This window comes from Pseudochaenichthys georgianus, unplaced genomic scaffold (assembly GCF_902827115.2).
Source record: "Pseudochaenichthys georgianus unplaced genomic scaffold, fPseGeo1.2 scaffold_559_arrow_ctg1, whole genome shotgun sequence".
NCBI lineage: Eukaryota > Metazoa > Chordata > Actinopteri > Perciformes > Channichthyidae > Pseudochaenichthys > Pseudochaenichthys georgianus.
The window spans coordinates 63,600-87,253 of NW_027263120.1; the positions used below are offsets into that span (position 1 = coordinate 63,600).

The 23,654-nt window shown below is 41.4% G+C and overlaps 1 long non-coding RNA gene across 1 annotated transcript; it reads right to left on the reverse strand.

Annotated features, from left to right (window-relative positions):
- Positions 1-12,748: 12,748 nt before the first annotated feature.
- Positions 12,749-13,632, reverse strand: LOC139433519 (uncharacterized). Its single transcript, XR_011642975.1, has 3 exons — positions 13,538-13,632; positions 13,035-13,227; positions 12,749-12,866 (listed from the first exon to the last, which is right to left on the reverse strand). It is a non-coding gene; the product is annotated as an uncharacterized lncRNA (long non-coding RNA).
- Positions 13,633-23,654: the final 10,022 nt, after the last annotated feature.

The following is a 23,654-nucleotide window of genomic DNA, read 5'->3' on the forward strand; positions in this document are numbered from 1 at the left end:
ATAGGTTATTTTGTGGTACATTTTAAATTATATTTGCAAGAACATTCAGTTCAGTTTGCTGCCATGAATTGTGTGTTTGCTTGGATTTCAAGTGTACATGTGTGTTTGGTAGAATGTGTGTGCTACATGTGTATGTGTGGGATATTACATGACATTACATGTCACTTGTTAGACGCTTTTCTCCAAAGCGACTTACATACTCAACACTGTGGGCAATCCCCACAGGAGCAATTTGGGGGGAAGAGTCTCAGGGACGCAACGACATGCTGACTGCAGTGGGGTTTGAACCTGTGACCCCTGATCCAAACACCATGCCACTGCGCCACACGCCTCATGCTGGTGTTGAAGGGTTTTTATCGCCGCATGACCGTAATGGATGTAGAAAGAGACTTCCCAGATGGCAGAGGAGGGGATGACCAACACCAGAGAAAATATAGCCTTTGTTCCTTTTGACCTTGTCTCTGGTGTCGTGCATTGTCCTCTCCTTTTAGTGCAGTGTTAGAACGCTTGGTAACCAGGTAGTTTATTGATACTCCAAGAGTAGTTAAGGTACAAGCTCTTCTACACAGGATTTTCAATTATAAATACATTATTGATACCTTGAGTAGTCAAGTTGAACAACAAAAAAATCAAACGTAGCAACGGTCTGGTTTTTAAAAAGCTCTAGCATGAAATGTAAGACTTTAGAAAACGTATGTACTGTAAACTTCAATGTACCCACGTTGCAGAGGTCTGTGGGCCCTCCAACAAAGCTGAGCACAAAAATCATAGGACATAGCATTTATTATTTTCTTGAAATCTGCGAGCTTATGCCTGAGACGCAGAATATTCACTCCGCACTCGCCTCCCACAGCGGGGAACAGGCCTGGCTCTGAGGTTGTAAATAAAACGCTTGTCTGATGTTTCCGAAGAAGCAAACAAAGGGAGACAGGGAGACCCAGAGCGAGTCATGTCCATAAAACAGTGAAAGACTGTAAGAGGTGATGGCAGCCGTTTCGAGACGAGACGCTCTGAGATTCCTAACCATCTCCCGGCTGGAACACCCACCATACTTTGCAAAGAAGGGAGGGCAGGAGGACTTTCGGGTATTCACTAACACTGTAAAGCCCCGGACACACCAAGCCGATGTTGGCCGTCGATGGATGTCAGGCCGACGATGAGAGTCCTGTCGCCCTACTCAGATTGGTGTATCTCGCACCGTCGTGTCTTTTCGGCCGTGCCGACACCTTTATGGCCGAAGACCTACCGATTCGACAAGCCGAAGGCTGTCGGTCAAATACATTACTCTGATTGGCTGTGCAGCTAGCGAATCAGTACATGAGAAGCGAAACGGAAGTGAGGGACCCAAACAAACGATTAAGAAGGCGAATGTGAGATTTCATTTAACTCCAGCTCTCGACTCAGGTTCGGGAAAGCCCCGTGAGCTTCTCGCTGTAGAGAGAAAATGGAACGCACACGCTATTTGTTGTTTGTTTATATCACACAGTCTGTTCTTCTTCTCTCGGTTATCACGCAGTCTGTGGCTGTTTCTCAATCTCGAAGATTCTGGCTTCCAAGCCAATATTTCAAGGATACTACGTCATCGAGTGCCGCCGAAGGACTGTTCCAATCTCCAGCATGCTTGGAATTCCACCGAGGCCGCGTCCTTGGTTTGGGGGAAATTTCAAGGCTGCACATGGGTAGACTTCGCGTCCTTAAAATCCCCACAATGCTTTGCACACGGACCAATTTCAAAAACCCTTGCGGAGAATGGCTGAACCGACGCAGCACATATTTAAATGTAAGTATGTAGTGGCGTAGAACACGTGTTGGTAAATATGTTACTTTGTTATTTGTTTGTCACCAAAAATGTGTTCCGTGAAAGTAAAGCAAGTTCATAATTAGATAGACATCGTGAGGTATTTATTTTCGGTACAGTTTATGTTGAAACCGTTAGAGAGAGTGGTACACTTGTTAGCCTGTTCCATTCTTCTTCGTTTACCGAAGCCGTGGCTTGGAAGTATACTTGCTTCGTTTCTGAAGGAAGTGACTTTGAAGTACGCGACTACCAAGCCAGCATCCTCGCGATTGAGAAACACCCCTTCTTCCGGTTGTTGCCTCTTTTGAATGACGAATACACACTACCGCCACCTGCTGGTAAGGAGAGTTATTGCCACTCATGCATGTGCAGTTCGTACGTGCTACTTGGCTGAAGTCTTTGTGGTGTGTTCCAGCGCGACTGTTGGCCAAGACGTATGTTAGGAGGTCTGATCAGTGATACTGCCTAATATTGCCAATGCTACGTGTAAGGGCTAACATATAAAACCGTATACATTGATTTGGAGCATATTCGATAAAAGTGTTAACATGAAACGGTCAAGAAATAGTTAATAAACTATCCCATACAAATTCAAAGGCTTTATTGTCAAATGCACAGCTACGGCGTAGTTATGGCAATGAACATCTTGAGTCACAGGCTCCTCCAAGAATGCAACATAGATATACACAAGACATCAAACTAATTAAAATAGTGCAAGAAGAAACAGAGTAGAACATAACTTAATGCAAGAGAATGTTGCAAGACTAATGCAAGAGAGGTTAACTATATACAAGTAAAACAGAATGAGATGTGCAAAAAATAGATTGTAAAATGAAATGCTGTACAGGGAAATAAAATACTGTTTTTTTAATAATAGATGTGAGATTCAAACAGATGAATGGTATGAAGTGGAGAACTAATGCTTAATTAAAAGTTGATTAAAAACTATAACGAGACACATAACTACCATACAATGTGGCGTGTTAGTCTGTGTGTTTTGTAGGGAAGGTCTGATAACCCGAGCAGCGCTGAGTGCTGATATTAAAAATGTACATAATGGAGTTAAATGAAGCGTACAAATTCAGAGTAAAGCCTCGGACTGCAAATCAACCACTTAGCAGAGTGTGTGTGTGTGTCTGTGTGTGAGTTAGACTCTGACGTCACTGTCGAGCCGTTAGTGGCCGACTCCGCCTACTAAGGGCTTCACGGCAACTCTGCAGAATCCTATGGGTGACTTCACGGACCCTACGTCCATTTATATATACAGTCTATGGTCCTACCCCCTCCCCCCCCTTAGGTCACAGCTCCTCTAACAGTGCTACGCAATAAAACAGATACACAGAAAAAATAGTGAAAAAGTGCAATAAGAGTCTATATACAAGTGATTGGAATATGATATATTAGATAAATAATTTCTAAGTAGCAGCCAGATGAATGTTATTTCTATATTCAGGTGTTTAATAATCGTATAGCCTGTGGGATGAAGCTGTCTCTGTGTCTGGTGGTTTTAGTCCGGATGCTGCGGTACCGCCTGCCAGACTGCAGCAGACAGAACAGTTTGTGGCTGGGGTGATGGGGTCTTTTATAATCCTGAGGGCTTTCTTTAAGGTTAACCTGGTATTTTTACTCCACTACATTTATTATAGTTACTTTACAGATTTGGATTAATGATGTGAAATATAAACAACCTTAAATCAGACTTTAGTTACACCTGAATGAAATTCAGTGAAGGTGATTGTCAAGTGCCAACAATCAGGCGAGATATTTGATAGTTGGTGCTTGAGAAGACTAAATATTTATCTGCAGATTCGTTTAAAGCATATTCATTACTCGTTATTCTCTAATAGTTAATTAAAGACTGTATATAATTGCTATTTTGCACATCCCTTTCAAGATTTCAAGATTGTCTAAGGTTTATTGACATATCATATACACAACAGTGTAGTTATGCAATGAATGAAAAACGTGGGTCACAGGTTCCTCAACAGTGCATTACAAGACATCTATCAATGTGCGTATACTTCCACCATTACACTGTCGTATTCTGCACATTTCTTTAAATAAAGCCTTATTAGTTAGCACATCATCCTATCAGGCACTAAACTGTTTTACTCTAGATATCATTTGAGTATCTTCTTGATATTTTCTATTCTATATTTATATAATTGACCTTCTACTTTCCCACTATTTTGTATGTACTCTTAATATTTAAATGTTTTCATAAAATATAACACATTCAAAAGTGCTTTACAAAAATGAAAGACATTAAGAAAAAGGCATTTTAAACAGTCATTAAAAAGCAACACAATCTTCCTGCATTGCAATTACTCTAAACGTGTAATAACGTGCTTTAACCAGTCGGTGGTTTGGGTTAAAAGCATAGGTTAAAAGGCTGTCAAGTTTACAGTGTTAACAAAATAAAATATACTGCTGTTTCCGGTTTAGTTTACGACGAATATTATTTAGTTATTGTTTTGATATTTGTAACACAAAAGCGATGGAAAAAAACCATAGCAACAAAAAAAAGATGGTCTTAACATGACCCAGCGGTCTAGAAGTTAATAAAAAACAATAATATCAAAACAAAATATTACTACTAACTTTATTGTGAAATTAAAACAGAACGGTAAAAGAATAGTTTCTGGTCTATTCTGATGCCCGATCTCTGTAGATAAATAAAGAACTACGACAGATGTGTAATATTTAATGCAGCCAACCCATTTATTACAATGCATTCATGTGATGACTTTCAAAGAGTAAAGCAAGCACTGCTGAATAAAGTATGATTTTCACTTTTACTTTTCCTTAAAAACTAACCAATTTAATAAAAATCACAGTTGCATTACACACAATGCACTGTTTTTTGAGAACACAAATTCGTAACTAATGTAATTTTTACATTCTGACCAAAAATAAAAATAATTATGAATACAAATAAAATAAAAGAAGCCTCCCGTGAGTTACTACAAGCTATAAAGTAGATTGGTGGAGTCACGCATTCTGGTGAGATCAGGTTGAGTCCACTGTATCTTCGGGCTCTGCCTCTTCATCTGGGAGCTTGGTGAGGAACGTCTCAGCTGTTCAACTTCTCGCTGAAGAGCTGCGCTCTTGTCTTTCTCAAACTGCAGCTCTTTTGAGAGCTTAGCTTGAGTGATAATATGCGCCACTTTGAGCTCCTCAAAATCCTCCTGAAGAACCGTCTTCTTCTTCTCCCGGAGACATTTGCTCTCGATAGCTGCAATCCTGGAGCTGCTGACGTCGTCTTGGTTACAGCTCCTCTTCAGCCTCTCCAGCTCTTTATGCATAGACCTACTTCTCTTGGCGTGCATCAGCTTGAGGGATTTCTCCTGACCTAACTGCAATGTAGTCTGGCCCAGTTCTTCCTGTGCCTCCTTCTCCCTTTTGAGGATCTCTTGGTTGAAGCACTTCTGACAAGCCAGCTCTCGTTTAGCCTCCTCCAGTGCTCTGCTGAGCCGGGAGTTAGCATCAGAACTGTTAGCAGGCTTGTGCTCGAGCATATTGCTCTGCTCTCTTTGTGAGTCCTGCACGGTGTGGGGGTCCAGGGCCATCTTATGGGCTCTCCCTCGCTCCATCTTTAGCAGGTAGAATATTTCCTAGCTTTCTGTGTCGAGGAAGTCTGTCACTGGTGTGTCTCTGCTCAAGATGTGTCAGGTCGCTCTGAAGGAAAGTTGTTTGTGCTGGCTCAGAGCCTGGGTCCTATTTGCTAACTATTTTGGAATGACCTGTGACCTCATGGTGATGTCACGAGCAGATAAAAGCACTTGGAGCACCTGATGTCATCGGAGCTCTGCCAACATCCTACAATGACATGATGGCATGTTTGGAACTCACCATGACAACCGAGCCATGGGACTCAATTTCCCAGAATCCTCCATGGGTATCCGCTATCACCTCCTGAAAAAGGAGAATCAACCGCAACCAAAATTAATTAACAGTTTTAAGAGTAAATTAAGAAATGTTTCCAATATTCTGGGTCTAAAAGAAACTGGTTAATTCAGGTTTCTAACACTATGTTTTCAAGACATACAACTGCGTTTTGGACGTTATACACACTGCACTGATGTAGTACTTTATATGTATTATTCTTTATGCGTTATGTACTGCATTCAATTTAAATTTTCTCATGATATAAATAGGTTATGTGTCATGTTATATTTCTCGTATATATGGTACATGAAAAAAAGTCACATTTAAAACATGGCACAAAATGTCAACTAAAAACTACAGCTACTTTTGAACAAGAGGTAGACATTCAGTGTTATTTGGTGGACCAGTGCAATATAGACACTGTATCTAAATCAAAGATGTTTTATTTATAGGTTATTTTGTGGTACATTTTAAATTATATTTGCAAGAACATTCAGTTAAGTTTGCTGCCATGAATTGTGTGTTTGCTTGGATTTCAAGTGTACATGTGTGTTTGGTAGAACGTGTGTGCTACATGTGTATGTGTGGGACATTACATTACATAACATGTCACTTGTTAGACGCTTTTATCCAAAGCGACTTACATACTCAATACTGTGGGCAATCCCCACAGGAGCAATTTGGGGGGAAGAGTCTCAGGGACGCAACGACATGCTGACTGCAGTGGGGTTTGAACCTGTGACCTCCTGATCCATGCACCAAGCCACTGCGCCACACGCCTCATGCTGGTGTTGAAGGGTTTTTATCGCCGCATGACCGTAATGGATGTAGAAAGAGACTTCCCAGATGGCAGAGGAGGGGATGACCAACACCAGAGAAAATATAGCCTTTGTTCCTTTTGACCTTGTCTCTGGTGTCGTGCATTGTCCTCTCCCTTTAGTGCAGTGTTAGAACGCTTGGTAACCAGGTAGTTTATTGATACTCAAAGAGTAGTTAAGGTACATGCTCTTCTACACAGGATTTTCAATTATAAATACATTATTGATATCTTGAGTAGTCAAGTTGAACAACAAAAAAATCAAACGTAGCAACGGTCTGGTTTTTAAAAAGCTCTAGCATGAAATGTAAGACTTTAGAAAACGTATGTACTGTAAACTTCAATGTACCCACGTTGCAGAGGTCTGTGGGCCCTCCAACAAAGCTGAGCACAAAAATCATAGGACATAGCATTTATTATTTTCTTGAAATCTGCGAGCTTATGCCTGAGACGGAGAATATTCACTCCGCACTCGCCTCCCACAGCGGGGAACAGGCCTGGCTCTGAGGTTGTAAATAAAACGCTTGTCTGATGTTTCCGAAGAAGCAAACAAAGGGAGACAGGGAGACCCAGAGCGAGTCATGTCCATAAAACAGTGAAAGACTGTAAGAGGTGATGGCAGCCGTTTCGAGACGAGACGCTCTGAGATTCCTAACCATCGCCCGGCTGGAACACCCACCATACTTTGCAAAGAAGGGAGGGCAGGAGGACTTTCAGGTATTCACTAACACTGTAAAGCCCCGGACACACCAAGCCGATGTTGGCCGTCGATGGATGTCAGGCCGACGATGAGAGTCCTGTCGCCCTACTCAGATTGGTGTGTCTCGCCCCGTCGTGTCTTTTCGGCCGAAGGCTGTCGGTCAAATAAATCACTCTGATTGGCTGTGCAGCTAGCGAATCAGTGCATGAGAAGCGAAACGGAAGTGAGGGACCCAAACAAACGATTAAGAAGGCGAATGTGAGATTTCATTTAACTCCAGCTCTCGACTCAGGTTCGGGAAAGCCCCGTGAGCTTCTCGCTGTAGAGAGAAAATGGAACGCACACGCTATTTGTTGTTTGTTTATATCACACAGTCTGTTCTTCTTCTCTCGGTTATCACGCAGTCTGTGGCTGTTTCTCAATCTCGAAGATTCTGGCTTCCAAGCCAATATTTCAAGGATACTACGTCATCGAGTGCCGCCGAAGGACTGTTCCAATCTCCAGCATGCTTGGAATTCCACCGAGGCCGCGTCCTTGGTTTGGGGGAAATTTCAAGGCTGCACATGGGTAGACTTCGCGTCCTTAAAATCCCCACAATGCTTTGCGCACGGACCAATTTCAAAAACCCTTGCGGAGAATGGCTGAACCGACGCAGCACACATTTAAATGTAAGTATGTAGTGGCATAGAACACGTGTTGGTAAATATGTTACTTTGTTATTTGTTTGTCACCAAAAATGTGTTCCGTGAAAGTAAAGCAAGTTCATAATTAGATAGACATCGTGAGGTATTTATTTTCGGTACAGTTTATGTTGAAACCGTTAGAGAGATTGGCACACTTGTTAGCCTGTTCCATTCTTCTTCGTTTACCGAAGCCGTGGCTTGGAAGTATACTTGCTTCGTTTCTGAAGGAAGTGACTTGGAAGTACGCGACTACCAAGCCAGCATCCTCGCGATTGAGAAACACCCCTTCTTCCGGTTGTTGCCTCTTTTGAATGACGAATACACACTACCGCCACCTGCTGGTAAGGAGAGTTATTGCCACTCATGCGTGTGCAGTTTGTACGTGCTACTTGGCTGAAGTCTTTGCGGTGTGTTCCAGCGCGACTGTTGGCCAAGACGTATGTTAGGAGGTCTGATCAGTGATACTGCGTAATATTGCCAATGCTACGTGTAAGGGCTAACATATAAAACCGTATACATTGATTTGGAGCATATTCGATAAAAGTGTTAACATGAAACGGACAAGAAATAGTTAATAAACTATCCCATAAAAATTCAAAGGCTTTATTGTCAAATGCACAGCTACGGCGTAGTTATGGCAATGAACATCTTGAGTCACAGGCTCCTCCAAGAATGCAACATAGATATACACAAGACATCAAACTAATTAAAATAGTGCAAGAAGAAACAGAGTAGAACATAACTTAATGCAAGAGAATGTTGCAAGACTAATGCAAGAGAGGTTATATATACAAGTAAAACAGAATGAGATGTGCAAAAAATAGAATGTAAAATGAAATGCTGTACAGGGAAATAAAATACTGTTTTTTTAATAATAGATGTGAGATTCAAACAGATGAATGGTATGAAGTGGAGAACTAATGCTTAATTAAAAGTTGATTAAAAACTATAACGAGACACATAACTACCATACAATGTGGCGTGTTAGTCTGTGTGTTTTGTAGGGAAGGTCTGATAACCCGAGCAGCGCTGAGTGCTGATATTAAAAATGTACATAATGGAGTTAAATGAAGCGTACAAATTCAGAGTAAAGCCTCGGACTGCAAATCAACCACTTAGCAGAGTGTGTGTGTGTGTGTGTGTGTGAGTTAGACTCTGACGTCACTGTCGAGCCATTAGTGGCCGACTCCGCCTACTAAGGGCTTCACGGCAACTCTGCAGAATCCTATGGGTGACGTTACGGACCCTACGTCCATTTATATATACAGTCTATGGTCCTACCCCCCCCCCCCCCCTTAGGTCACAGCTCCTCCAACAGTGCTACGCAATAAAACAGATACACAGAAAAAATAGTGCAATAAGAGTCTATATACAAGTGATTGGAATATGATATATTAGATAAATAATTTCTAAGTAGCAGCCAGATGAATGTTATTTCTATATTCAGGTGTTTAATAATCGTATAGCCTGTGGGATGAAGCTGTCTCTGTGTCTGGTGGTTTTAGTCCGGATGCTGCGGTACCGCCTGCCAGACTGCAGCAGACAGAACAGTTTGTGGCTGGGGTGATGGGGTCTTTTATAATCCTGAGGGCTTTCTTTAAGGTTAACCTGGTATTTTTACTCCACTACATTTATTTTAGTTACTTTACAGATTTGGATTAATGATGTGAAATATAAACAACCTTAAATCAGACTTTAGTTACACCTGAATGAAATTCAGTGAAGGTGATTGTCAAGTGCCAACAATCAGGAGAGATATTTGATAGTTGGTGCTTGAGAAGACTAAATATTTATCTGCAGATCCGTTTAAAGCATATTCATTACTCGTTATTCTCTAATAGTTAATTAAAGACTGTATATAATTGCTATTTTGCACATCCCTTTCAAGATTTCAAGATTTTCTAAGGTTTATTGACATATCATATACACAACAGTGTAGTTATGCAATGAATGAAAAACTTGGGTCACAGGTTCCTCAACAGTGCATTACAAGACATCTATCAATGTGTGTATACTTCCACCATTACACTGTCGTATTCTGCACATTTCTTTAAATAAAGCCTTATTAGTTAGCACATCATCCTATCAGGCACTAAACTGTTTTACTCTAGATATCATTTGAGTATCTTCTTGATATTTTCTATTCTATATTTATATAATTGACCTTCTACTTTCCCACTATTTTGTATGTACTCTTAATATTTAAATGTTTTCATAAAATATAACACATTCAAAAGTGCTTTACAAAAATGAAAGACATTAAGAAAAAGGCATTTTAAACAGTCATTAAAAAGCAACACAATCTTCCTGCATTGCAATTACTCTAAACGTGTAATAACGTGCTTTAACCAGTAGGTGGTTTGGGTTAAAAGCATAGGTTAAAAGGCTGTCAAGTTTACAGTGTTAACAAAATAAAATATACTGCTGTTTCCGGTTTATTTTACGACGAATATTATTTAGTTATTGTTTTGATATTTGTAACACAAAAGCGATGGAAAAAACCCATAGCAACACAGAAAAGATGGTCTTAACATGACCCAGCGGTCTAGAAGTTAATAAAAAACAATAATATCAAAACAAAATATTACTACTAACTTTATTGTGAAATTAAAACAGAACGGTAAAAGAATAGTTTCTGGTCTATTCTGATGCCCGATCTCTGTAGATAAATAAAGAACTACGACAGATGTGTAATATTTAATGCAGCCAAACCATTTATTACAATGCATTCATGTGATGACTTTCAAAGAGTAAAGCAAGCACTGCTGAATAAAGTATGATTTTCACTTTTACTTTTCCTTAAAAACTAACCAATTTAATAAAAATCACAGTTGCATTACACACAATGCACTGTTTTTTGAGAACACAAATTCGTAACTAATGTAATTTTTACATTCTGACCAAAAATAAAAATAATTATGAATACAAATAAAATAAAAGAAGCCTCCCGTGAGTTACTACAAGCAATAAAGTAGATTTAAAAAACGTTGTATAGAATAAAAGCTCACTGCGGGACGTTGTAGAAATGCGTGTGTGCACCACGACAAAGGAGCCTCATTCACTTTACATTGGGGTTGTTTGCGTGGTGCCGACACGTAAATGTAACAAAGTTCGTGACTCCACCACGCATTATGGTGTTAAGAAGTCGTGGTGGAGTCACGCATTCTGGTGAGATCAGGTTGAGTCCAGTGGCGTAGCGGAGGCCCCCGCACCCCCCGCGGTGCGGGGGAGCCCCGGAGCTTAGGGGGCCCCGCCCCCACTGTAGGCTATCCTCTTAGATTTCGTAACGTGGGAACAGGGCGCAGAGGGCGGGGCCCCCCCTCCCTGCTATGTTGCTACGTCATGTGTACGCTGCCTGTAGTAGTACAACAGTGTATCATTATAACCATAGATATATATATATATATATAAACATTAGATGACTCACCCGCGCTGCTGGCCAATGGAGACCGACGTTGCCACTTGGCCGCCATCTTGCTACAGGGAGTTCTCTCATTCATAACATTATGGTTTACTATTTAAATAACCATAGCTTGCTCAATTTTCAACCAATTTTCAAACGGTTTGGTTTCTTATAAACATCAAAGATGTAGTTATGATACTGCATACTTATAATCATGGACTTTCATATGAAAATAACATTAATCAGATAAAGCAATAGCTATACACACACACACACATAAGGTATTTATATTAAATATTTGCCGGTGTATATATTTCCATTTATTTTATTATATTGTTAATATTTAAAATAAATTATAAAATTAAAATACATTTATATTTTATATATAAAAATCGGTCTCATGTTACCACTCTGTAAGCCAAGAGTTGTTAATTTAGCAATGCCTTAACTTTAAGAACAGGGACACAACTAATGACAATAGCATATGTTGGTATATTATTTAGATATTCACACCTTTATCAGAAGAACCAAACCAACATAAAATGTGATCACAGACAGGCCAGTTCTGTCTAATTTATCACAATTATTTTTGACATGAGATCTTCATATCATCCTAGTTTTGTATTTAGTTTCTAGATTTGTAAACAAATCCAGAACCTTTGAAATATGTTATTGAAAAAAGACCAAGAATAATATAAACTGTACCATGTGTCCTTTTGTGTCCTTCTGTAGTCCATTTGTGGTTTGTCTTGTCTCACCCCGGCTGATATATCACAAAATCCACTGTTTAAATTGTTCCCTATATTGCTCCTATGCAATATAGGGAACAAGGGGTGTTATGAAAGGCGGTGTTATGAAAGGGGTGTTATGAAAGGCGGCCCCCCAAAATAAATGTATTATTATTATTAAGAAGAACAACTTGGTGTGGTGTGGAGGGGATGTAGGAAGCAGGAGCAGGTGGGGAGAGATGGGACTTCAAGGTTATTTGTTTTAAATGTGTCTTGGAGATAAGGACCAGCTGCACACAATAAAATACAGTATAACACAAAACCAATAAGACACACGGTGACACATGGCACACCAACAATCAATCATCGTCCAGCCTCAGCTTTGGTATTCTTTCACAACCATGTTATGGGTTTATTAGACTGAGCAAACATAAACATATGTGGGGAACATAGTGCTGCGTCTCATGGAACATGAAGATTTAATAAATACATAGTAGGTGGCGATATATGCTCCTAGTGGTAGCGATTCGCCATTAATATATAAATATCAAAATATACGAATATATAAATAATAGTAATATGGAAATTAATATATTAATAATATCCCTTCTTGTGCACAGCGTCAGTGTTGATCCTCCAGTTCAGCCCATTGTCTAAGTGCACTCCAAGGTATTTGTAGTCCTCCACAACAGCCACATCCTCTCCCAGAATGCACAGGGGAGACGTCCTCACCCTCCTGAAATCAATGACCATCTCTCTGGTCTTGGCCACATTCAGAATACTCACAACATTAGGCTGAGGTTCATCTTCCGCTCTTCTTGAAGTGGTTGTGCTTCTTGTTGCTTCCGGCTAAAATAAACATTAAAGACATGTTGAGTGTTTAAAATGTGCTGTAATACACAACACATTATTTATTCCTAAACTTGCAGAAAGAAAAACTAAAGTGTGACATTTAATCACATATTTATATATCAATCTTATACACCTTGAATTGTTGTTGGCCAATGATACACATACCCTTTGAAGATGAGCTGGGAAGTTGAATATTGTTGGCACAACACCATCTTTAAGCCGGACAGTCTGCCCTGTCCGGTCAAATTCCTCACTCTTGAAGTGCTCACTGCAGAGCAGTGTCCTGTCACAGGAAACAAAACCGTCCCTTCTTAGGGCGAGTTCCCACTGCCTCCTCTTCTCTTTGGTTTTGGAAAACCTTAAAAACATGAGAAAGGTAGCCAGATATATAAATTATTGTCAACATGTTCCTCCCTTCTTTCCTTTAACATTAAGGGTAGGACAAAAATACACACCGAAATTATCATATTTTTGGTATGTATGCATTAAATAATTGTGTAAAGAAATGGTAACAACATATTCTAAAGAGGCTGGGTCAACAACAATCTTGCAATACTATTATCTCACATAGCCCCACTGATCCTGTGTAGCAGGACTTGTAATGTACATACATCCACTAAGAAATTAACGATTATCCTAATTTTAGTCATAATATTGTCATATCTTACACGTGAAAGGTGATCCCACGGGTTCTTGTTTCCAGACTGCGGTGATTAGAGCATCCGTAGGCTGCACAAAAGTCCGGCATAGTCAGGTACTTCTGTAAACACAAAGCCAGCACATTTCTGTATCATAATGCAAGATGTTTTTAACAAGCCAAACCACTTGGAAGAAATCATGTGTAACTTAAGTTGTGTTGAAAAGAAAGAGCAGTTCTGCCTCTCCCACTGGTGTAAAGTTGCTGGGTCAACTTTGTAATACTAGGTCTCACTGACAGACTCTTGTTATTAGCCAGCTAATAAATACAACCACATACACAAAGAAAAGCTGCAATTTCAACATGTCCAAGCATCCTGTATCATAGCCATGCTAATAATGTTTATAATAAACCAAACCGTTTGTAAATCAGTCAAGATTTCAGTGAGTTAAGAGTATTTTTGTGCAGATCACTCAACTTACAACAGCTACCATAACGCGAATCAGAGTAACTGTTAACTGTAGCAAGATGGCGGCCGGTCAGCTACGCTGGAAAATCTCCCATGAGCCATCTAGTGTTTATATATATCTATGATTATAACGGCCCCTACACACGGCGGCGTGCGTTGCCGCTTGGCGGTGGGCGTGTCTTGAGCTTGGGGAATCAACGCGAGCAGCCCGACCAACAACCAACCACATGAATGTCCCGCCCCGGACATACAAAGCAAAGCATTCATGCTACATCCATGCTGGCTAAATATACTAGGCTTGTTTGAGACACATTGCGGCTCGCCTCGAAAGTAGACGAGAGTAGCCGATCGCAGCCGGGTGAGGTGTCAAAAAGCTCGTCTTAAGTCGGACAGCTCGGACTCGGAGTCGGCTTGACTGGCTGGGTTTGCAATGGCGGAAATTGAGTTGGCGTTTTTCATTGCAGATGAAGTGGATGCAATAGATTTTATTTTAATGATTTGGTTTAACTTAAAGAGAAACTTTATTGTTATTGCACATATTACAGGTACTGAGACAACGAAATGCAGTTTAGCTTCTAACCAGGTGCAACAAGCAGTGAAGTGGAAAGTAATGTACACAATCTACAGAATAACATATAGAATGAATTGAATGATGAATAAACAGTGGGGTATGAATACACTAGATATCAGCCTGTGAGCAGTATGAACAGTGTGTATGGATACACTAGATATCAGCCTGTGAGCAGTATGAACAGTGTGTATGAATATGCTAAGATATATAAAGTATGAAAACGGTAAGCAGTATAGTATAAAATATATAGATATTAATTTCATGATGATAAACATTGTGGAACAATGATGAAAAATGGGAATGGATGTGGCGACGTAAAACTGACACAAAACAACAACAAACTTTTGCCAGCCAATTGGAGAGTTTCATCAGCAGCACGTGGTAAAAACCACCAATGAGCGCTCAGCTCGAGATACCAGCGAGCCGTTTCCCATCAAGCATTTAGCTTCCGCAGCTCGTGGAGAGCAACTGCGCCAACTCGCCTCGCCTCGCTCTCAAGGCTGCGGCCGTCTTTGTCCCGCGAGATTTCAAAGTCTCATGTGGGCGAGCCTCCAGAGCAAGTCGGACAAAATGACTAACCATCATGATCGCAACTGCGCAGGTCTGCGCAGGTCTTGCTTGTCTCAAACAAGCCTACTGTCTATGCTTGCTAGCTGTCAGTAGTTATACAAATGCCACTTTCATCACATTAGTATGCATGTAATGTGACAGGTCGCCCGCCCCTTTTGACCGGAAGTCCCGCCCTTTCGACCCGAAGTCCCACCCCGTTTGACTGGATGTCCCGCCCCCACTTCCGGCGGATGTCCCGCCCCCGCTTCCGGTTTACAAAATTAAATTAAATTAAATAAAAAAAATGAGAAAAATCAAATTCCGTTGTTTCAATCAATTAGTATGCATAGGATATATGTCCCGCCTCCTAACCACTTCCTGTGCCCCTAATCCTGTATACAGTATTGAATGTAACTTACAAATACTTGCAAATAACATGAAATTAATCAAAGTAAAGCATCTAAAAAAACATATATTTAAAAAAAGTCAGCCTCTCTGTTTTTGCGAACAGTCTGAGACAAGTCAGGACATGAGGGGAGAGACCATATGGTGGCAGAGGGAAGGGGGGAACACACACACACACACACTTTCCCCGCCCCTCACCCCTCTCCCGTTAGAGGTTGGCTAAATAAAAGCCAGAAGATCCGAACCATCTAGACAGCCTCTCTTTGCTTTTCCCCCATCAGGCACAGATTTTTGGTAAGTACTTTTATTTTTTTATGTTATAATATCATGTAGTTAGTTAATGCTGCTTGATGTGTGTTAAAGAACCTCTATGCATCTGTTGTTTTTTCTATTATATAACAGCCCTAGATTGTAATTATTTAGAAGCTTTTAATGAAGTATCCTTCTAAGTACAAAATACATGTTGAAGCCCTCAAATAAAAAGGAGTTTTCTGTATTATGCATCACTGAGTTTTAAAAGCTACATAGTTTGACTGCAAAAGACTCTGACTTTTCTCCAATGGGCTCCGCCTACCACTCAACATAACAAGCCCCCACCTTTCCTCACCAGATCATTTAAAAATGAGAACCCTTCAAGGACATTTTAGAGAGCAGCAACCATGGATCTGAGAAAAACCAAGTCTCTCCCCACGATCTGCAGCCTGGAGCAAACGTCTGGAGGACCTCCATCCTCACCTACAATTTGGACACCAGATCTGGACAGCGCTATGGCTGGTATTGATATCACGGGGTGGCTGGATATGCCTCAACCTCCATCTACTCACGACTCTCCAGAGGAATCAACAGCAGTAGGCATTGATTCACCATGCTTTCCTTGTGCTCCCGAGGGTGATGCTACAGAACGTGCTAGGACATCGGCATACCTGAATACGGTAAAAGCAGTTGTAGTTCATCTGTTGGATAGAGTCGTATACCTTTACAGAAAGGAAACATGTAACGGGTGTCAAGTCGATCACCCCAGTCAGATGCAGCACGAGTGTTTATTCCCTACCGGTGAATACTATCTGGATCGAAACTATGATGAAGTGGTAAAGAGACTATGGACCGTTCGTTTCATTCCAGCCATGCACCAGAACCACCTTCATGTGTCGGAGAGGAGAGTCTTTGGAGCTACCGAGGCGCTTCTGCACAACCTCAGAAACACCAGACTCTTTGAGGCTAAAATCGAGAAGCTATACGAACAGCTTGTAGAGAACGACGAGACCCAACTGAAGATTACAAGAGCAGCTTGGGCCTTCTGGCAGCATTAGGAAGAGTTTTTATTTATTTTTGATACTTTTTTGTTAAAGTATGTTTTATTTTAATTTGACTTGATATAGTGTGTCCTTCCTTTTATTATTCTCTGCTTGGAGAAATGTTGTATATACATATCAGTAAAATGCATTGTAAGAAAAACTGTTGTACTCATTACCTCATCGGGCTGTAACAGGAAACATGTCTGAGAAACGTGTTATGCATAGGGTGTATTACACTCCATCTAATCCAGGGAGTGTAGGAGGTGTGGATAAACTCCATAGAGCTGTACAGAATGAAATGGGTAAACAAGTAAATGTAGAGAAAGTCAGAGAATATTTATCTGAGCAGGACGCATATACTTTGCACAAGCCGGCTAGGGTGCATTTTGTAAGAAACAGAGTTTTCGTACTCAGACCGCTGCAGCAATTTCAAGCAGATCTCTGCGATATGCAGTCGCTGTCCGAATATAATGATGGTTTTAATTATTTGTTAACAGTCATAGATGTATTTTCGAAAAAAAGCCTATGCTCAATCATTAAAGAAAAAGACGGGTATTGAGGTTGTCAAAGCCTTTGATACAATTTTAACACACAGTGAGATCCCTAAAAAGTTACAAACAGATGCGGGGAAAGAATTCTTTAATAAAGTTTTTCAAAACTTATTGAAGAAAAGAGGTATACAACATTATGCAACCGCCAGTGATATGAAGGCATGTGTGGTAGAGAGATTTAACCGTAATAATAATAATAATAATGCATTTTATTTATGGGCGCCTTTCAAAACTCTCAAGGACACCTTACAGAGCATAATTAAAGAAGAGCACACAGTAATACAAGACTTAACAAATTAAAAACAACAATCAGTTTAGCAGAGATTAAGAAATGGAATATGCCAGTTTAAAAAGGTGTGTTTTCAGGCTGGATTTGAAGGTTGGGAGTGAGTCCATATTGCGGATGTCTTGTGGGAGAGAGTTCCAGAGACGGGGGGCAGAGTGGCTGAAGGCTCGTGACCCCATGGTGATCAGGCGGGCAGAAGGTACAATGAGTTGGAAGGCAGAGGAGGATCGGAGAGTACGAGAGGGAGTGTAGATGTAAAGGAGCTCAGAGAGATATGGAGGTGCAAGAGTGTGAAGGGCCTTGAAGGTGAGGAGCAGCACTTTGAAGTCTATGCGCTGCTTAACGGGGAGCCAATGGAGTTGTTGGAGAACCGGAGTGATATGATTAATGAAAGGAGTTCTGGTGATGATACGGGCGGCTGAGTTTTGGACCTGTTGGAGCTTACGTAGGGATTTCTGAGGAAGACCAGAGAGGATGGAGTTGCAATAATCGATACGGGACGTAACAAGGGCGTGGACGAGGATGGCGGTGCTGTTGGGTGTGAGTAACGGGCGGAGGCGGTTAATATTGCGGAGGTGGAAGTAGGCAGATCGAGTGATGTTGTTGATGTGAGCTTCAAATGATAAGGTGCTGTCAAGGATGACACCCAGACTCTTAACTTGGGGGGAGGGTGAGACTGTGGAATTGTCAATAGTGAGGAAGAATTTGTCAGTTTTAGTCAGAGTGGACTTGGAGCCAACTAGGAGAAACTCGGTTTTATCACTGTTGAGTTTTAAGAAGTTGGATGAGAACCAGGATTTGATTTCCAGTAAGCAGTCGGAAAGGGCAGTGGCGGGGAGAGTGGAGGTGGGTTTGGTGGAAAAATAGAGCTGGGTGTCATCCGCGTAGCAGTGAAATTGGATTGTGTATTTTCTGAAGATATGGCCGAGAGGTAGGAGGTAGATGATAAATAGGAGGGGGCCCAAGACAGAACCCTGAGGAACACCAGTGAAGACTGGATGGGACTGTGATTTGAAGTGTTTGAGTTGGACAAAGTGAGTACGGCCGGAGAGGAAAGATCTAAACCAGGTGTGGGATGTGTCAGTGATACCAATGGAAGATAATCTGTCAAGGAGGATTTGGTGTGAGATGGTGTCAAAGGCTGCAGTCAGGTCAAGGAGGATGAGTATGGATAAGAGCCCAGAGTCAGCTGCTACTAGGAGGTCGTTTGTGATTTTAACCATGGCCGTCTCTGTACTGTGTGAGGAGCGGAAGCCAGACTGAAATTCTTCAAAAAGATTATTGTTGTTCAGATGAGTATGGACTTGGGCTGCAACTGTTTTTTCGAGTATCTTGGAGACAAATGGTAAATTTGAAATTGGGCGGAAATTATTCATGTTGTTGGGGTCCGCACCAGGTTTCTTGAGAATAGGGGTTATTGCACCTGTTTTGAGGGATGAGGGGACGAGACCAGAGGTAAGGGAGGAGTGAATTATGTCGGTAATTAAAGCGGAGAGAGAAGGTAGACATGCTTTAACTAGGTGGGTAGGAAGGGGGTCAAGCTGGCAGGTGGATGATTTTGATTTCCAAATGAGATTTGATATTTCAGCGACAGTGGGAAGTTCGAAGCTGGATAGTGGGGAGGAGAGGGGAGCATACGGAGTTGAGTGAAGTGATGTATAGCTGGAGGAGGTCAGTTGCTGGTGAATATTTTTGATTTTGGCATTGAAAAAGGTCATGAAGGTGTTACATTGAGAGGTTGAGTACAGGTGGGGTGCAAGAGAGGCCGGTGGCTGCAGAATGCTGTTGACTGTAGAGAACAGAGTTCTGGTGTTTCCTTCACCTAACCTAATTAATTTGGCATAGTATGCTGATTTAGCAGAGGAAAGAGCATCCTTGTAGGCGAGTATGTGGCTGTTGTACATGTCCTTATGGACTACAAGGCCAGTTTTGGTGTACAGGCGTTCAAGACGACGACCTTTAGCTTTGAGCTGGCGTAGCTCAGGTGTATACCAGGGGGCAGAGCGGGTGAAAGAGACAGACCGGGTTTTCAGAGGTGCATGTATGTTTAAAAGGTTCTGGAGTCCGTCATTGTAATGGGAGACCAGCTCATCTGTGGTTGATAGGCAGTCTTTGCAGGGGAGGTTGTTAATTCCATTAGAAAAAGCAGACGTGTTAATATTCTTGATATTACGGAATGAGATGGAACGTGACATATTTGCTTTGGGTAATGTTAAAGGGATAGTGGAAATTGAACCCCAAATAGTTTCGTTTTAACTTATATACAAGCATAATTACGTACCAAAACAATCACACCTGATTAAAAAAATATAATAATTGCCTTACGCATGTTAGAAGCACTTTATTGCAGCTTCCCCGAACTTTTTTAGAAACGAAATGATCGAGTCAGCCAAACCGGAAGTGAGGAAAACTCAGGAAGACGAAACAATAACAAACCGTGGCGTCTATGCAGAATGAACGTGGAAGGGCAAATATACCAGACAAAGAAGAAGGATTGTACGAGGTATCCAGTGATGATAGCGAGTCAGAAACATCCTCTCGGCTTTCCTGCGAAAATGTAGTTTTAGGAACTGAATCTGAATCCGGTTCAGTAAGCGACGATGGTGAGAATATTGAGCCAGACGATGGACCATTACGTCCTTATTTGTTCGAGCCCGAGGTGATGGAGTTAGTTCACGGCATGGGCAATGGCGAGGATGACCAGGACCAGGCGCCAGATGATGCACCCCTACGCACAAATAATCTTGACTGGTAGGTCCCTAAGCATAGCTCACGCTAGGCGCTATATTATATATTGCAAAAGTTGGCATGCATGCACTGTAGGCCTATGGCTATGCCCGAGGATGACTGCTTGTAGGGTATATTTCATAACATACCAGGGTCAGGTTCACATAAATTATCTTGTCACATTTATTATTGTATATGTAACAGCCTTATGGGCATTAATTACATGAATACATTTAAATGAATTGTATACTAGCATGATATACAGCTAGAGCCAATCGGTCTTTTGACGTAGTATGGTCCTAATCCTAGGCTAGCCAGGCTGCCTGTCAAGTGTAGGCTGTACTCACAGTACTGTTAGTCTATCATGTCTATATGATGACTGTAGTGTACACATTCGACACTGTGTACCGGATTATCGGATGACGAGGCCTCCGGTCGCCTAATCGACAGGCAATAAATGGCGTTGTACACAATGGTACAGGCTAATGATGCATTAAATCAGCCAGAAAACATAATAAAATACTCGTGCCTCGTCCAATGTTTGTGCCCGTCTTCCTTTGTTTTCGTCATCACCCGAAGATTCCCGAAGTATTTTGTTTCATTGAGAGGGCGTGGTCGGGAGCAGTAAAATTGAAAATAAAATGAAACTAGGTGCATGAAATAAAAAAAAAATGGTTTATTATGCTTATTTTTAATAAAAATACATAAGTTAAACCCAAAATTCGCGGATTTCCACTATCCCTTTAACTTGACATTGAAGGTTACAAACTTGTGGTCAGAAATGGGCAAATCGAATGCAGAGCAGTTCAGAGGAGTTACACCAGAACAGCAGATCAGATCAAGTATATGTCCTTTGGAGTGTGTGGGAAAGTCAATATATTGCTGTAGTCCAAAACTGTCCAGGCATGATGTAAAGTCCTTTGTGAGACTATTGTTGACATTGTCCATGTGAATATTAAAATCACCTATCACTATTATATTAGGGGAGAGAGAAGATAGGGAAGTAAAAAAAGCAGATACTTCATTTAAAAAGTCCTTATTGGCCTTGGGTGGACGAGAGACAGTGGCAAGAATTGTTGGAATTGGCCCATTGATTTGCAGAGCAATGGACTCAAAGGAAGTATTCACAGGAACTGTCAGTGGAGATACTTTCCACTTCTCGTTGTAAAGTATCGCGAGACCACCGCCCCTGCCAGAGGGACGGGATTTGCTGGTGTAAACAAAACCAGGTGGGATAGTTTGATTAAGCTGTGTAAAGTCATTGGGCTGTTGCCACGTCTCAGTCAGACATATAAAATCAAACTTATGATCTTCCAGTAGATCATGAAGTAGAAGTCCCTTGTTGTTGAGCGAGCGGATATTGAATAGTCCGATGGCGAGATCATATCTGTCATGTTTGACGCCAGCACTAGCACACCTGGCCAGGTTTGCTAGCGAGCTGTGGTCAATAGACCGTCTGGTGGATCTTCTTGCGGGACGAGGATTTGAGGAACAGAAGGATGGAATTGGTTTTGTGTCATCGAAGTTGAAGCTCCGACGGGATCCGCGGTGGATGTATTTCCGACGAGCATGATGAGCGATGTCCAGGTGATGCAATGTCGGTGGGGGCTCTGACAGGTGGAATCGCAGTTGGAAAAGTTTGACGGCTGAGTATTGAAGTATCGGTGTTACTGGATGGACTATGAAGGATATAATCCATGCGAGGATACTCCATACCAGCAGCCTGTTGATCCACATCGTTACCTGGATGGTGAAGCTACCAGATACAGGTCCCGGTATGATAGCAGCGGTGGCTAGGCGAGGCAGGGGAGCTAGCCAGGTAGGAAGCCGGTAAATCGGTAGTCCAAAACACACATGATTGCAAGTTAAAACAAGGGATCAAGTCACTGATATTGTCGGGAACGTAGGCTGCTGTTCTAATTGCTGAGAAAACAGTAAAAATAGTGACAAAGAAACGAGATAATTGGAGTAATACTCCGTAGTTCCAGAGAGCAGCGGCAGCCAGTCGTGCCAGCGTTCACTCCCGTACGCTGAAAACTAAAATGTGGAGGTATTTTACAGCTAAAAACACTCATAGATATATAGACGTCTTACCCGAACTACTTGAAAGTTACAATAATAGTTATCACCGAAGTATTAAAATGAACCCACTGCAGGTAACCAAGGAAAATGAGGCTCAAGTGTTTCGGAATCTATATAACCCATAGACTGTATATATAAATGGACGTAGGGTCCGTGACGTCACCCATAGGATTCTGCAGAGTTGCCGTGAAGCCCTTAGTAGGCGGAGTCGGCCACTAACGGCTCAACAGTGACGTCAGAGTTCAACTCCCGCCTTCTCCAGTCTGCTCCAAATAAGGGCAAAGAGGTGGAGCCGAGGCGGGACCTGCTGCCACCCAGCTGGAAGTTCCAGAGCTAGCTGAAGCTACCAAGCTAAGCTAACATGCTCCCCATCTGCACACTGCCGTCACATTTTACGTTTCTAAGGTAAACGGCCATGAAACTATTCAGCAAAACTATAAATAATAATCTAAGTTATTGAGTTTTTAGCATAATACTTCAGAATCTTAAAACCCCTTAACGTTTGTATGCAATTGTGCTAAATTCAACTCTGGAATAAAGCAAATATTAATATATTTGCATGACATTAGTTATTTATATTTTGATATCACTTAACCATACGTTTAATACATTTAAGTCAAGCTAAGGTACATGTGATGGTAGCTAGTTAGTGCTCTTACCTGTGAGGCCAACAGCATAATAACCAGACTGTATCATTAAAAATAAGTACCAGTTCTAGATCCTTGACTTTAGACAAACAATTCAAAAGACTCATATTCAGTGTGGACGGATTGAGACAGCGTGGTGTCCAGAGGGCTGCAGAGACTTCAGGGAGAAACCTCCGTGTGATGGACGTCCTGTCTGTTGGTTTGGAGAGGACTGAGGGTCTTTCCTCTGCGAGGAGGACCAGGCCTGATGAAGGAGCCCATGCTGGGCAAAGCTGATACCAACTGCACAGGCCTAGTCTGTCACTTTATTTGACTAAATGTGTTTACTTATACATTTAATAGGTTTACACCTTCTGTCCATATGTGCTTTTTATTTAAAACATTTGATTAACTTTTGGTTCACATTTCAATAAACTGTATTTGTATTTGCACTCCTTTTTTCCATTATTCTTACTGAACATGTTAGATTACACATTCACATCTGACTGAAGATTGGCCCCATTTATTTGTGACGTTGCAAACTCTGTGGTACAAGGCACAAGTGATGTGAAGCTCATAAAGTGAGG